The sequence below is a fragment of the Triticum aestivum genome, chromosome 2B (genome assembly GCF_018294505.1).
Source record: "Triticum aestivum cultivar Chinese Spring chromosome 2B, IWGSC CS RefSeq v2.1, whole genome shotgun sequence".
NCBI lineage: Eukaryota > Viridiplantae > Streptophyta > Magnoliopsida > Poales > Poaceae > Triticum > Triticum aestivum.
In genome coordinates this window covers 625,009,636-625,027,039 of record NC_057798.1, presented here as the reverse complement: position 1 = coordinate 625,027,039, position 17,404 = coordinate 625,009,636, and positions in this window count along the sequence as shown.

Sequence of the window (17,404 nt, the reverse complement as noted above, 5' to 3'; positions counted from 1 at the left end):
ATTGGTGTAAAGCGCATGAAGAAACTCCATGCAGATTGGATTTTTGAATCACTTGATTACGAATCATTTGATACTTGCGAACAATGTCTCATGGGCAAGATGACTAAAACTCCGTTCTCTGGAATAATGGAGCGAGCTAATGACTTATTGGAAATAATACATACCAATGTATGCGGTCCGATGAGTGTTGAGGCACGCGGCGAGTATCGTTATTTTCTGACCTTCAAAGATGATTTGAGTAGGTATGGGTATATCTACTTAATGAAATACAAGTCTAAAACAATTGAAAAGTTCAAAGAATTTCATAGTGAAGTGGAGAATCATCATAACAAGAAAATAAAGTTTCTACGATCTGATCGTGGTGGTGAATATTCGAGTTACGAGTTTGGCCTTCATTTAAAACAATGTGGAATTGTTTCACAACTCACACCACCTGGAACACCACAGCGTAATGGTGTGTCCGAACATCGTAACCATACTTTATTAGATATGGTGCATTCTATGATATCTCTTACGAATTTACCACTATCATTTTGGGGTTATGCATTAGAGATAGCCGCATTCACGTTAAATAGGGCACCGTCTAAATCCGTTGAGATGACACCGTATAAACTATGGTTTGGCAAGAAACCTAAGCTGTCGTTTCTTATAGTTTGGAGTTGCGACACTTATGTCAAAAGGGTTCAGCCTGATAAGCTCAAACCCAAATCGGAGAAATGCGTCTTCATATGATACCCTAAGGAAACAATTGGGTGCACCTTCTACCACAGATCCGGAGGCAAGATCTTTGTTGCCAAGAATGGAACATTTCTAGAGAAGGAGTTTCTCTCGAAAGAAGTGAGTGGGAGGAAAGTAGAACTTGATGAGGTAATTGTACCTTCTCTCAATTTGGAAAGTAGCACATCAGAGAAATTCATTCCTGTGATGCCTACACCAACTAGAGAGGAAGCTAATGATGATGATCATGAAACTTCAGATCAAGTTACTACTGTACCTCATAGGTCAAACAAAGCACGTTCCGCACCAGAGTGGTTCGGTAATCCTATTCAGGAAGTCATGTTACTAGACCGTGGTGAATTTACGAACTATGAAGAAGCTATGATGAGCCCAAATTCCGATAATTGGCTTGAGGCCATGAAATCTGAGATAGGATCCATGTATGAGAACAAAGTGTGGACTTTGGTGGATTTTCCCAATGATCGGCAAGCCATTGAGAATAAATGGATTTTCAAGAGGAAGACAGACGCTGATGGTAATATCACTACCTACAAAGCTCGAGTTGTCACAAAAAGTGTTTTCGAAAAGTTCAAGGGGTTGACTACAATGAGACTTCTCACCCGTAGCGATGCTTAAATCCGTCCGAATCATGTTAGAAATTGCCTCATTTTATAATTATGAAATCTGCCAAATGGATGTCAAAAACTACATTCCTTAATGGATATTAACGAAGAGTTGTATATGATGGAACCAGAAGTTTTTTCGATCCTAAAGGTGCTAACAAAGTGTGCTAGCTCTAGCGATCCATCTATGAACTGGTGCAAGCATCTCGGAGTTGGAATATACATTTTGATGATGGGATCAAAGCATATGGTTTTATACAGATTTATGGTGAAGCCTGCATTTACAAGAAAGTGAGTGGGAGCTCTATAGCATTTCTGATATTATTTGTGGATGACATATTATTGATTGGAAATGATATAGAATTTCTAAATAGCATAAAAAGGATACTTGAATAAGAGTTTTTCAATGAAAGACCTCGGTGAAGCTACTTATATATTGGGCATCAACATCCATAGGGATAGATTGAGACGCTTAATAGGACTTTCACAAATCACATACCTTGAAAAGATTTTGAAGATGTTGAAAATAGGTCAGTCAAAGAAAGGGTTCTTGCATGTGTTGCAAGGTGTGAAGTTGAATAAGACTCCTTAGTTACCTAAGAGGACTAAGGAGATATTTCTTGATTATGGAGGTAATAAAGAATTCATCGTAAAGTGTTACATCGATGCAAGCTTTGACGCCGATTCGGAAGACTCTTAGTCTCGATCTGGATACATATTGAAAGTGGGAGCAATTAGCTAGAGTAGCTCCATACAGAGCTTTGTAGACATAGAAATTTGCAAAAATACATACGAATTTGAATGTGACAGACCCGTTGACTAAACTTCTCTCACAAGCAAAACGTAATCACTCCTTAATACTCTTTAGGTGTTAGTCACATGGAGATGTGAACTAGATTATTGACTCTAGTAAACTCTTTGGGTGTTATGGCGATGTGAACTATGGGTGTTAAATCACATGGTGATGTGAACTAGATTATTGACTCTAGTGCAAGTGGGAAATGATGGAAATATGCCATTGAGTCAATAATAAAGTTGTTATTTTACATTATATTTCCTTATTCACGATAAAGGTTTATTATTCATGCTAGAATTGTATTGATCGGAAACTTAAATACATGTGTGAATACATAAACAAATACCGTGTCCTTAGTAAGCCTCTACTAGACTAGCTCGTTGATCAAAGATGGTTAAGGTTTCCTAACCATAGACATGTGTTGTCATTTTATAATAGGATCACATCATTAGGAGAATGATGTGATGGACAAGACCCATCCGTTAGCTTAGCATATTGATCATTCAGTTTGTTGCTATTGCATGCTTTCTTCATGTCAAATACATATTCCTCCGACTATGAGATTGTGCAACTCCCGGATAACGGAGGAATACCATGTGTTCTATAAAACGTCACAAGGTAACTGGGTGATCATGAAGATGCTCTACCGGTATCTCCGAAGGTGTTTGTTGAGTTGGCATAAATCGAGATTAGGATTTGTCACTCCGAGTATCAGAGAGGTATCTTTGGGCCCTCTCGGTAATACACTTCATAAGCTTGCAAAAAAATGACTAAGGAGTTAGTCACAAGGTTATGCATTATGGAATGAGTAAAGAGACTTTCTGTTAACGAGATTGAAGTAGGTATGAAGATACCGACAATCGAATCTTGGGCACGTAACATACTGATGGACAAAGGGAATTGCGTATGTTGTCACAATGGTTCGACTGATAAATATCTTCATAGAATATGTAGGAGCCAATATGGGCATCCAGGTTCCGCTATTGGTTATTGACTAGAAGGTGTCTCGGTCATGTCTACATAGTTCTCAAACCCGTAGGGTCAACACGCTTAATGTCTGATGACGATATAGTGTTAGATGACTTATATGTTTTGGTGAGAGAATGTTGTTTGTAGTCCCGAATGAAATCACGGACATGACGAGGAGTCTCGAAATGGTCGAGAGGTAAAGATTCATATATAGGACGATGGTATTTGGACACCAGAAGTGTTTTGGAACGTACCGGGAAGGAATCGGGTCACCCGAAGGGGTTCTGGGCACCCCCCGGCAGGTTATGGGCCTTATGGGCCAAAGGAGGGGACAGAATAGCCCACAAGGGGGCTGGCGCACCCCCCTCCCTTGTTTGGCTAGCCCTAGGGAAGGAAAAGGGGGAGGGCTAGCCCCTCCCGGCTTTCCCTCTCATGGGTGAAAGGAAAGGGGGGGGCACCCTCCCCTGCCTTTCCTCGCATTCCAAATAAGGAAAGGGGGGCGCGGCTTGGGAGGGACCCCAAGTAGGATTCCTCCTACTTGGGCGCCTCCTTTGGCTGCTCCTCCCTCCCTCCCACCTATATATATGTGGGAGGGGGCGTCTAGCACACAACAGACAATTGCCTAGCCGTGTGCGGCGCCCCCCCCCCCCTCCATCGTTTACACCCCGGGTCATACTTTTTTAGTGCTTAGGCGAAGCCCTGCAGAGATCACTTCACCATCACTGTCACCATGACGTCGTGCTGCCGGAACTCGTCTACTACCTAGCTGTCTTGCTGGATCAAGAAGGCGGAGGACGTCACCGAGCTGAACATGTGCAGAACACGGAGGTGTCGTACATTCGGTACTTCATCGGTTGGAGCACGAAGAAGTTCAACTACATCAACTGCGTTGTCAAACGCTTCCGCTTACGGTCTACGAGGGTACGTAGACATACTCTTCCCCTTGTTGCTATGCATCTCCATGGACATATCATTGCGTGTGCGTAGAATTTTTTTTGTTTTCCATGCAACATTTCCCAACAGTCACTTTCATATACTAGTGGGAATTTTTCATTATAGAACTTGGCTTGTATATTCCAATGATGGGCTTCCTCAAATTGCCCTAGGTCTTCGTGAGCAAGCAAGTTGGATGCACACCCACTTGGTTTCTTTTTGAGCTTTCATACACTTATAGCTCTAGTGCATCCATTCCATGGCAATCCCTACTCACTCACATTGATATCTATTGATGGGCATCTCCATAGCCCGTTGATACGCCTAGTTGATGTGAGACCATCTCCTTCTTTTTTTTCTTCACCACCACCATATTCTATTCCACCTATATTGCTATGTCCATGGCTCACGGTCATGTATTGCGTGAAAGTTGAAAAGGTTTAAGAACACCAAAAGTATGAAACAATTGTTTGGCTTGTCGTCGGGGTTGTCCATGATTTGAGTATTTTGTGTGATGAAGATGGAGCATAGCCAAACTACATGATTTTGTAGGGATAGCTTTCTTTGGCCATGTTATTTTGAGAAGACATAATTGCCTTGTTAGTATGCTTGAAGTATTATTGTTTTTATGTCAATATTAAACTTTTGTTTTGAATCTTATGGATCTAAACATTCATGCCACAATAAAGAAAATTACATAGGTAAATATGTTAGGTAGCATTCCACATCAAAAATTCTATTTTTATCATTTACCTACTCGAGGACGAGCATGAATTAAGCTTGGGGATGCTTGATACGTCTCCAACGTATCTATAATTTTTGATTGTTCCATGCTATTATATTCTCTGTTTTGGATGTTTTATATGCATTAATATGCTATTTTATATTATTTTTGGGACTAACCTATTAACCTAGAGCCTAGTGCCAGTTTTTGTTTTTCCTTGTTTTTGAGCTTCGCGGAAAAGGAATACCAAATGGAGTCCAAACGGAATAAAACTTTCGCGATGATTTTTCTTGGACCAGAAGACACCTAGGAGACTCAGAGTGCAAGTCAGAAGAGCCGTGAGGCTGCGGCAAGGGTGGAGGGCGCCGTGGGGGGGGGCGCCCCCTACCTTGCCACCCCCTCGGGACTCCTTTGACCTAGCCCTTGGCCCTATATATTCACATATATTCCAGAACCTCCAAAAGCATCCACGAAAACACTTTTCCACTGCCGCAACCTTCTGTTCCCATGAGATCCCATCTTGGGGCCTTTTTCGGCATCCTGACGGCGGGGGATTCGATCACAGAGGGCATCTACATCAACTCTATTGCCCTTTTGATGAATCATGCATAGTTTACCTCAGACCTACGGGTCTATAGCTAGTAGCTAGATGGCTTATTTTCTCTCTCTGATTCTCAATACCATGTTCTCCTCGATATTCTTGGAGATCTATCCGATGTAATCTTCTTTTCCAGTGTGTTTGTCGAGATCCGAGGAATTGTGAATTTATGATCAGATTATCTATGAATATTATTTGAATCTTCACTGAATTCTTATATGCATGATTTGATATCTTTGTAATTCTCTTCGAACTATCAGTTTGGCTTGGCCAACTAGATTGGTTTTTCTTGCAATGGGAGAAGTGCTTAGCTTTGGATTCAATCTTGCGGTGTCCTCACCCAGTGAGAAAGTAGGGGTAGCGAGGCACGTAATGTATTGTTGCCATTGAGGATAAAAAGATGGGGTTTACATCATATTGCTTGAGTTTATTCCTCTACATCATGTCATCTTACTTAAAGCGTTATTCTGTTCTTTATGAACTTAATACTCTAGATGCAGGCAGGAGTCAGTTGATGTGTGGAGTAATAGTAGTAGATGCAGGAAGGAGTCGGTCTACTTGACACGGACGTGATGCCTATATTAGACAATCATTACCTTGGATATCGTCACAACTTTGCGCTTTTGTATCAATTGCTCGACAGTAATTTGTTCACCCACCGTATTATTTACCTTCAAGAGAGAAGCGTCTAGTGAAACCTATGCCCCCCGGGTCTATTTTCCATCATATTAGTTTCTGATCTACTATTTTGCAAATCTTTTATTTTCAGATCTATAAACCAAAAACCCAAAAATATTTTATCTTTCGTTTAGTTTTATTTATCTATCTGTATCAGATCTCACCTTTGCAAGTGACCGTGAAGGGATTGACAACCCCTTTTATTGCTTTGGGTGCAAGTGTTTGATTGTTTGTGCAGGTATTGGTGATTGCGCGTTATTCTCCTACTGGATTGATACCTTGATTCTTAACCGAGGGAAATACTTATCTCTACTGTGCTGCATCACCCTTTCCTCTTCAAGGGAAAAACCAATGCAAGCTCCAGAAGTAGCAATGAGGTGGGGGACAAAGACTACCCGCTCCCCTGGGTTAGGAGTGGTGATACTTCGCCAACGTATCTACAATTTTTGATTGTTCCATGGTGTTATATTATCAATCTTGGATGTTTTATATACATTTTCTAGCAACTTTATATCATTTTTTCGACTAACCTATTGACATAGTGCCAAGTGCCAGTTGATGTTTTTTTGCTTATTTTTTACTTTGCAGAACATCAATACCAAACGAAGTCCAAATGCCACGAAACTTTGTGGAATTTTTTTCGTCCTATAAGACACCTAGGGAGACAAAGGAGCACACAAGAGGAGGCCTGTGGGGCCCACTAGGCACTAGGGCGCGCCAGAGGCCCCAGGCGCGCCCTGGTGGGTAGTGGAGCCCACGGGAAACTTCATGACCTACCTCCGCCTCTATAAATACTCTAAACCCCCCAAAACCCTAGAGGAGTCGACGAAACACTTTTCCAGCCGCCGCATGTCCCGGAACCACGAGATCCAATCTAGAGGCCTTTTTCGGCACTTTGTCAGAGGGGGCAAAAATCATGGTGCGGTTCTTCATCATCCTTGTTGCCCCTCCGATGATGCATGAGTAGTTTACCATAGACCTACGGGTCCATAGCTAGTAGCTAGATGGCTTCTTCTCTATTTTTTAGCTTCAATACAATGTTCTCCTTGATGGTCTTGGAGATCTATTCGATGTAACTCTTTTTTGTGGTGTGTTTGTTGGGATCTGCTGAATTGTGAGTTTATCTACCCATGAATATTATTTGAGTCTTCTTTCAACTCTTTATGCATGATTTTTATAGTTCGTATTTCTTCTTCGATTTATTGGTTTGGTTTGGCCAACTAGATTGATTTATCTTGCCATGGGAAGTGGTGCTTTGTGATGGGTTTGATCTTGCGGTGCTCAGTCTGAGTGACAGAAAGGAAACATGACACACATGTATCGTTGCTATTAAGGGTAACAAGATGGGGTATATTCATACGTGGGTTTATCTTCTCTACATCATGTCATCGTTCTTATTGCATTACTCCGTTTCTTCATGAACTTAATGCACTAGATGCATGCTAGATAGCGATCGATGTGTGGAGTAATAGTACTAGATGTAGGCAGGAGTCGGTCTACTAATCTTGGACGTGATGCCTATATACATGGTCATTGCCTTGGATATCGTCATAATTATTTGCTTTTCTGTCAATTTCCCAACAATAATTTGTTTACCCACCGTATGCTATTTTCTTGAGAGAAGCCTCTGGTGAAAACTATGGCCTCCGGGTCTACTTTCCTATCATATTAAAACAAAAAAATACCTAGCTGCAATTTTTATTTATTTATTTTATTTTGTGTTTTTGCTAGATCTATTTATCTAGTCTCATACAATTTAATCTATCTCAATAACTTTAAGGGATTGACAACCCCTTCATGCATCAGGTTACAAGTTTTTGTTGTTTGTGTGCAGGTGTTGTTTACATAGTGTTGCTTGGTTCTCCTAGTGGATTGGTAACCTTGGTTTCATAACTGAGGGAAATACTTATCGTTGCTATGCTGCATCATCCCCACCTCTTTGGGGAATTACCAACGCAGATTACACGCAATCAGGAAGAATTTCTGGGGCCATTGCCGGGGAGACATCATCAACATCTATCAAGTATCTGCGCATAAATTCGCATCTCCTTGCAATTACTTTTTTTTGCCATTTGCCTCTCATTTTCATCTTCCCCACTTCTAATAAAAAATTGCAAAAAAATACAAAAATAATTTCCGTTTGCCTTTTTGCTTGTTTTCTTGTGTTGCCATGTGCCTTCTATGTGCTTGCATCTTCGCTCGCTAAAAATCTATTGATAGGGATCCTCATCCACTTGCTAATATTTTTACAATATCCAATTATGTTGAACCAATTGCTAGTGAATTGAGTTCACTAGATTAACTTTATGAAGTTTTGCTTGAGATTCGTGAATCTGAAAATTTTGATGAAGTGTTAAAAGTAGAAATTTATAAAGTGATTCATGATAGATCCTTGAATGAAAAGCATGATTGCAATGATGTTATTATAAATTCTATTAATGTTAATTGTGCTAATAATATGCAAAACCCCAAGCTTGGCGATGCTAATTTGTTATGTCTACTACTTATTGCAATGATCATGATTGGGGTATAATGATTCTTATGATCCTGAAATTTTATTTAAGCCTCATGGTGAATATGTTTGCGATAATATTGAAAGTGGGTTTGGGAGAGTGTCAACTTTAGGTAAAAACAATCCCACATATTTGGAGACTGTTCGATCTTATGAATTTTTTATGAAAGTGGGTTCGGAGAGGTCATGGCTTTAGTTGGTGTTAATCTTGCTATATTGTTGAATTTGAATATGATCCCACATGTAATTATTACGAGATAGGAAAATATGGTTGTAGAAAATTTCATGTTACTAAATTACCTCTCAATATGTTGAGATTGCTATTATTTCTTTGTTCTTCCTTGTATATGCTAGTTTTTTCTTGTGTTGATAATGTCTTTGCTTATGAAATGCCTATGCATAGGAAGTATGTTAAACTTAAACGTGTTTGGCACATGTTTTATGATGCTCTCTTTGTGTTTCAATTATTATCTTTCATGTGTGCATCATTGAAATCTCAAAGCATGTCTTAATGGTTATAAAGAAAGAGCCTGTTGGAAGGCAACCCAATAGTTACTTTTCTGTTTTTAAATAAATATACAATTATACATCTGTTATGATTGTGTTTTGTATGTTTTAGTTAGTGTTTGTGCCAAGTAAAGCCTTTGGGATGATTTGGGTGATGGTTGATTTGATCCTGTTGGAAAACATAAACTTTTGCGCCCAGTAACATAATTGATCTGGTCTACTGGAACGCAATGAATTCTTGATTTTTTTTTACAAATGATTAAGATACAAATTTCCCACATTGTTCTAATTTTTCAGAATTTTTGGAGTTACAGAAGTTTGGTCAAAGTCCAGATTACTAGATACTGTTTTTTTTGTTGCATTGTGTGCTTATTTTGATGAATATATGGATTGTATCGGGTGTATAAGCCATGCCAAAGTTAAAATAAAATAGGTATAGTGCAATAATAAAATATGAATGGGTTTGCAACAATACTTAAAGTGGTGATTTTTATTATTCTAAAGGATCTCATGAAGGTTTTGTTAAGTTTTGTGTGATTGAAGTTTTCAAGTTTTGTTGAGATCACAATGGATGAAGAATAAAGAGTGAAAAGATCCTAAGCTTGGGATGCCCATGGCACCGCAAGATAATATTCAAGGAGTACTGATACATCCATTTTGCATCATGCTTTTATATTGATATTTATTGCATTATGGGTTGTTATTACACATTATATCACAAAACTTATGCCTTTTCTCTCTTATTTTACAAGGTTTACATGAAGAGGGAGAATGCCGACAGCAAGAATTCTGGACGAGAAAAGTAGCAAATATTAGAGACCTATTCTGCACACTCCAAAAGCCCTGAAACTTCACGAAGAATTATTTTGGAATATATAAAAAATATTGGGCAAAGAAAGCACCAGAGGGGGGCCACCCTTGGGCGCTCCCCCTGCCGTGTGGGCCACCTGGCAGGCCCCCGATGCCCATCTTCCGCTATATGGTGTGTTTTGACCTGAAAAAAAATCAGAACGAAGCTTTTGGGACGAAGCGCCGCCGTCTCGAGGAGAAACTTGGGCAGAACCATTCTAGGGCTCTGGCGGAGCTGTTCTGCCAGGGAAACTTACCTCTGGGAGGGGGGAATTGAAGCCACCGTCATTACCAACGATCCTCTCATCGAGAGAGGGTCAATCTCCATGAACATCTTCACCAGCACCATCTCCTCTCAAACCCTAGTTCACCTCTTGTATCCAATCTTTGTGTCAAAACCTCAGATTGGTACCTGTGGGTTGCTAGCAGTCTTGATTACTCCTTGTAGTTGAAGCTAGTTGGTTTATTCGGTGGAAGATCATATGTTCAGATCGTTAATTATAATTAATAATCCCCTGATTAAAAACATGAATATGCTTTGTGAGTATTTACGTTTGTTCCTGAGGACATGAGATATGTCTTGTTATAAGTAATCATGTGAATTTGGTATCACTACAAAAAAAGACACATCCGGGACATTTTGGGCCGAACGATTTTTTTCTGTCATGCTTATGAAACTTCTATGACAATAATTATGACAAAACATGGTATCATCATAGATGTGGTGGGCTCCTACTTCTATGAAAAAAAATCATGACAGAAAATAGGCTTTTCATCCTGGGCGGGCCGGAGGCGCAGCTGCATGACATTCTTTGGGCCGTCCATGATGGTAAAATCCGTGGTAGAAGCGAGGGCATGGAAAATATCAGGGAGTTCCTGGTTATGATGGATGGTCGGGGACCGAGCGATGCGCATTTCTCTCGTACACGTACGTGCGTGGGTGCGAGGTGTTGGGCTCTAACTGAACCCGAGTGAGGCATTCGCCTATTGAACCTGAGCGATTCCACTGCAGGCTATGCGTTACTGAGCGATTGATCGATACCTGGCTGTTATCTGAACCCGATTGAGCGATTCCTTCGCTACTGCTGCTAACTGAAGCTGATCGAACCTGCTGCCTCTTGATGAATAATGAGTGTTGTTGGGGGGTGGATGAACAGTTCCCGGTAGGGGTTGGATGAATAGGACCCCATGGTAGTAGAGGCCATTGCCGCTGGATGAACAGGACCCTGATCGATCGAGTCGGTTGGGGTGGATGAAGAGGACCCCGTGGAGGGCTGGATGAATAGGGCGACCCCATGGAGGGCTGGTTGAACAATATACGGTGGAGGGCTGGATGAACAGTAGCCCGTGGAGGGGTGGTTGAACAGGACCCCATGGAGAGGGCTAGTTGAACATTAGCTGGTGGAGGAGCGGTGGAGGCTGGATGAAAAGGAGCCCATGGATGAATAGTAGGTGGTGGAGGCAGGTGGGGAGACGCTGTGGATGAACAGTCATAGACGGAGGCTGGAGGAGGTCGACGGTGGATGAACAGTAGCCCGTGGAGGCAGTCAACGGTGGAGATGAACAGTAGCCCGTGGAGTCCCGTTTTGCGGTACACCACACCCCTCCCGATGAACAAGACCCCCGTTTCGACTATAGAGCTCCAACACAAGTTTGTTTCCTCCGTTTTGTGGTACGCCACACCCCTCCCAATCAACAGGACCCCGTTTCGACTGTAGGAGGTCGAAGAGAAGTTCATTTCCTCCGTTTTGCGGTACACCACACCTCTCATGGTGAACAGGATCCTGTTTTGACCGTAGGCGATCAAACACAAGGTTGTTTCCTCCGTTTTGCGGTACGCTAGGCCTCGTTTCGATCGGCTGTACCATCCAAGCCGATTGGCTCCCGATGAACACGACGCATTCCATTGCCTCCCAATGAACATGACGATGCAGTTTTTCCGTTCTGACCCAGCCGGTTGGCTACTGATCAATAGGACGCCGTCGCTGCCTCTCCATGTACACGAGCCCAGGCCGTATGCATGCGTGAGTAGGCGTTCGAGACCCCGCTTGTATGTATGTACGTGGCCGTATTTTTTGGGGTGTGGCTGTATGTACATGTACACAGTTTAGACGGGACAGCCTGAACTGCTACGTGGGGGCTCTACTATGACATGTGCCGCTACTTACTCGACCACGGTTCATCGTTGCAGAGCGACCGATCGACCGGTATGTACGTACACGTTCGCGACAAGACAGACAACAGTACGTATGCTTCGACCGGGTGGGTCCCAGCTGCCAGGGAGGATAGGAAGCACTTCCTTGCAGGCGCAGATATAGCCGCTGGGTCCCAGCTCTCAAGGGGTGGTTATTTTTTTGCCCATAATAAGGACGTTCTTCCTTGCGTGCGCATATGTAGCTGGTGGGTCCCAGCTGTCAGGGGGAGAAAATATTATTTTTTAGGGTAAAAAGGATGCAGTTGCATGCATGCATCGATTGGCGTGGTGCGCCCCCACTATCAGTCTCTCACGTACAGTCATCTTCCGATGACTCCCGTTTGTTGACCACGTTGACCACACTGTGCCAAGCGCACCAAGGCTGGTGGACGACGGCGAGGCCCCAGACTGGAACGACTTGGAGATGGGGAAGACGTGCTAGTGGAGTTGCAGATGGAGAGGAGTGGGATACTTGACTGGTTCGGGTGCGCGGCAGCATTGCCACCCACGGGAGACAGGAGCAAGAACAGAGGTTGAAGAAGGAGCATGGTTGTTGGATTAACATCCAACGGTCTAGCTGCTAGAATCATTTATTGATTAAGTTAACAAAGCCATGTGTACACATCAGCTTAGTAGGGCCACAAGTCAGCCACCAAATCTGTCGGCTCCCAGCTGTCATCGGGAGGAATCGTTTTTTCGCATAACATGGAGGCACTTACTTCCATGCAAAGATACAACCGGTGGGTCCCAGTTGTCAGGGGGAGGAAACATTTTTTTCAACTTAAAAAGGAGGAACTTTCCTTGCATGCGACCATGGTCCTCGTGGGTCCCAGCCGTCGGGCTCTCCACGTACAGTCCTCTTCCGATGACTTTGTTAACCACACCGCGCCGAGCGCAGCGAGGCGGTGGACGACGACGAGGCCCCGGACAGGAACAGCCCAGAGATGGGAATACATGACAGTGGAGTCACAGATTGAGAGGAGTACAAGGGTTATAACTGGTTCCGGTGCGGCATGGGGCTGCAGTCGGTACAGAATAACAGGAGGTGTGGAGGGGTGGAGGGATAGCCTGGCGGGCGGTGAGGTAGCGCTCCGTAGCGATGCATGCTAAGCAGAGCTGCTAGCCGCCGGAGGCCGGAGCAGGCGGTCCCGGCGACGCTGGAGGAAGAAGACGAGAGATTGAAGGTGCATGCCGGCCGTTGGATATAAATCCAATGGCTGTGCATGTCATAATCATTTGTTGACCAAGTTGACAATGCGTTGCGTAGGCTTCGACCTATTGGCCCACATGTCAGCCTGCAAAAATGTGGCATATATTTAACACATGTTTTCTAGAATTTACAGTCCATTTGGTGGGCTGGGTGAACAAATAATTCCGCGTCAATGTGGCCCATTTAATATTTTCTGAGAAATCCCAGCCCATTTGCACTTTCTTGAAATACATGAATTAGCTGGGCTCATTCTATATATAATGTTAGGTTAGAAGGAGCAATAAATATCAAAAAATAAAATGGAGCGACACATTTTTGATATATAAAATTAAAAAATTAGCGAGTTATTGCTGAAAACAAAAATGAGCACGTTATTACTACATAGGTCCTTAAAATCTTCGCAAGCTTTTGTACGCAATCGCCAGGATTTTCCTTGCGTGTGAGTAAAAAACAACCAGGATTTTCCTTGCCAACTTCTATTAAACATTTACTTTTATAAGTTAATAACACGTGGGATATTTTTATAATGTATATATAAGTCTCTATTAAATATACGATAATAGTAAATATAAATATATATAACTAGCAAAAGAGCCTGTGCGTTGCAACGGGAGAGAAAACATAACACACACTCTTAACCCAACAACCATCACCCAAGATCAAAATAGGTCTATCTCCTTTATTTTTGCGAGGAATCATATTTGTGTTGCCGCTTATCCTCCTTCTCACCCTCGCCGGCGATGGCCTTGGTGTTCACACAAAATAAAAAAAACGTATTGGAATATGTTTAATCCTAAGGCGTCTCTCTCCCTCTCTCCTCCCTCTCCCTTCCTCCCTCTCTCTCTCTCTCTCTCTCTCTCTCTCTCTCTCTCTCTCTCTCGCTTTCTCTTACTCTCGCGATGAGAAATCTATTGTTTTCCCCTGCGATCAAAGGTATGCATGTGTAGTTATCGATGTTTTCTTTTCCCTATATTGTTATAGTGGGGTGTTTATTTGCAATCCGGGTCACCGCCGGTACGAAAGGAAAACGGATCTTACGCTATAAATTATAAGTTTGCTCCCGAAACGATATTTTAGAAATATTTAACAGGTAAAATTAACATCATATTTAGATTCCACATATTTTTCTAATAAAATTTCATATATAATATGTTAAAATTGAAGTTACGGTTTAAAAGATATGAATAATTTAGAAAATCATTTATTTGACTTAAATATATTCCAAAATAATATTTAAAAATACTTAACAGGTGAAAATAATATCATTTTCTTATTCTACATATTTTTCTAATCAAATTTCATATATAACATGTTCAAATCGGAGTTATGGTTTAAAAGATATGGATGATTTAAAAAAACATTGTTTGACTTAAATATGATCTGCGGATGAATTACCTAAAATATCAGGGGGGTTCGAAAAATGTAAAATAAAGGTTCGGTTGTGACTTAAATCCGGACTGCAGGTTGATTTCAACAAAACACAGGGACTTTTGTATAAAATATGAAAAAAACGAATCGTCTTAACTTAAAATAGGACTGCGGGTTGAATTCTTTAAAATAGAGGGACTTTGCTGAAAAATGCCATGATGGACGAAAGAAACCCAATTTGCTTTATTATTAGGTAAAAATGTGGTTAGAAGGAAAACATAAATTGGACACAGCATTATTATTCTTATATATAGATAAATAAAATAGAGATCTGTGTTTTATAAAAAAATACATTGGGCTGCTGATCTTTAAGAAAAAGTAAAACCTACGCTGGGAGGCCCATAGGCCGGTATGGACCTCAAAAATAAGCTGAAACCATTGTCTCCGTACGTTGTGGGCTACACATGTTAAAAAACAAAAAACTAGGCCTAGTTGATACTTGTTCTTCCTCTAGAAAAAAATGATACCAGCCAGATCCCTGATACCCCTTTCCCGCAACAACAACAGAAAAAAAAAGATTCTTGATACCCCTGAAAAAAAAGCTCCTCGATGACAATCATCGTTGGAAATTTATTTCGTTTATTGACTAAGGTTGACAAATCTGTGGGCCCCAACGTGAGTATACAATTAAGAGGAAGCTTTTTTCCAATGGGGCACGTGCTTGCGTACGGCTTGGACCTGGTGGGTCTCCACTGTCAGTCTCTCGGCGTACAGTCCTCTCTGGATTCCTCTTGTTTGTTGAGCATGTTGACAATGACATACGGCGGCGCCACGGCAAGCGCACGCGGACGGGAAAGAACTGGAGTCGGGGAAGATGCCTTCATTCTTTCAAACATACCACACTTGCCCGGTGGCTGCAGCCCTCTCACCCAAAAGTTGTACTGCCCGGGTTCGATTCCAACTGGTGCACTTGAAAAATATCTAAAACTTACCAAAATTCCGTCCCTAGTTTACCCAGTTTTTTGCACACTCAACATTGTCTTGCCATTTTGAAAATAGCATATCTTTTTGACTTTGCATCATATGAAGATGTGCTATACATGATTGTTGATTAGCATGATGTTAACTTGTTGTTAGTTCCATTTTGACCATGAATAAAATTTCTGACATTCTGTTATCCATGTTTGAAAAGTGCTTGTTGATTTAAATGCTCTGCCCCTGAAACATGCAGTTTCTTATCTGAAAATCACTTGGACAAGCAGCCATCACCCGTGTTGGATTCGATTACGCGCTTCTTCAATCCCCTGACAGGCGCAAGTGGGAAATAAACTTCAGTCCCATGCTGTCGGTTGGGGAATGGAGCGAACTGGATTAAAGAGAAGGCCGACGGCACAACTGAAGAAGCACATCAGAGGCGATTTTTTAGTGGATGGCTCTCGATGGCGTTTTTTTACTTGCCTCTGCACCATACAACTTGTATTTTTAGTCTCCTAGTCCGTGGTGGACCAGCATCCCATTTGCTGGGCAGGCCAACCTACAGAAAGCAGCACTCGATTTTTCATGAAGCCCCAAAAACAATGCCGTACTCTGTTTTTTTAGGCCAAAAACATTACGGCAGGGGTTGAGCGAGGGAGGGGGAAGACAGAGCAAAAATATTAAAAAGAGTTGATGCGCCATTGCTACCCTAACAAAGCAGGTGCAATTCTTCTCGGGAAGAAGGTGTGCCATTGACACCCACACGTCACAAATCCCATAGTAGACATACTAACAAGTTCACACACGAGTACAACAGAAAAGGTAAACATTCGTATCAAACTCAGGTTCACAGGACACACTCATATTCATAGCCAACATTCACAATCAACAACTCAAAAGATTCATGTATACACAAGTTCAGCATGTATATGCATCCAAATGATTGATAGATCACAAGACAATATTCATAGATAATTCACAAAAAGATTCTGATATACACATGTTCAGTATGTTTATGCATCCAAATGATTGAGATCACAACCAATATCATCCATGGATGAACTTTAATTACCTAGGGTACTGACTGGTAAATGGTGTTCAGCCGGAGGTACTTCTTGCTAAAATTAATGCTTGTACGAGTAAACTTTCGAGTACATAAGAGGCACCACAGACAATCTGAACGTTGCTTGTAGGTTTATCCTCGAAATAGTGGCCTCGTGCCGAGGGAGGTTTGACCAATTTGGCCACTACTTTCATCCAACTAGTTTACTGGCTCATCTTGGTCATGTAGCTCGCCAAAATTCTACATTGCAGACAAGAAAGGAGGCGGTTGAGAAAATGGACCACCCAAATTTTTTGTGCAGTTCAATTGAAATGGAGCATCCCTGGCATGCAGACTGATTAAGTGCTAGATGAATATATGTGTCAACCAACTTGTCTGGAAGCTTTAGACTCCATGCCATACAGTTCGCTACCATATGTGTCGATAACCAAAAGGCACAAGTTGGGACCAAAGATTGGACTGCGTTTTTCTGGGCTATGCGCCAAGCAATATTTTTGGTGTTCACTCTCCTAATACTTGGAGTTTGACAACTAGTTGCGCTGGTTGATACTCGAATGAATATAGGCACTTCTTCTATCAACATCGATGCTTGTCTGACTGAACTTTGGAGTACATAGCAGCAGCATAAGTATCTGTCCATCTGATCTTTTTGTGTAGTTCTACTGAAATCGCCCAATGTAATGATTCT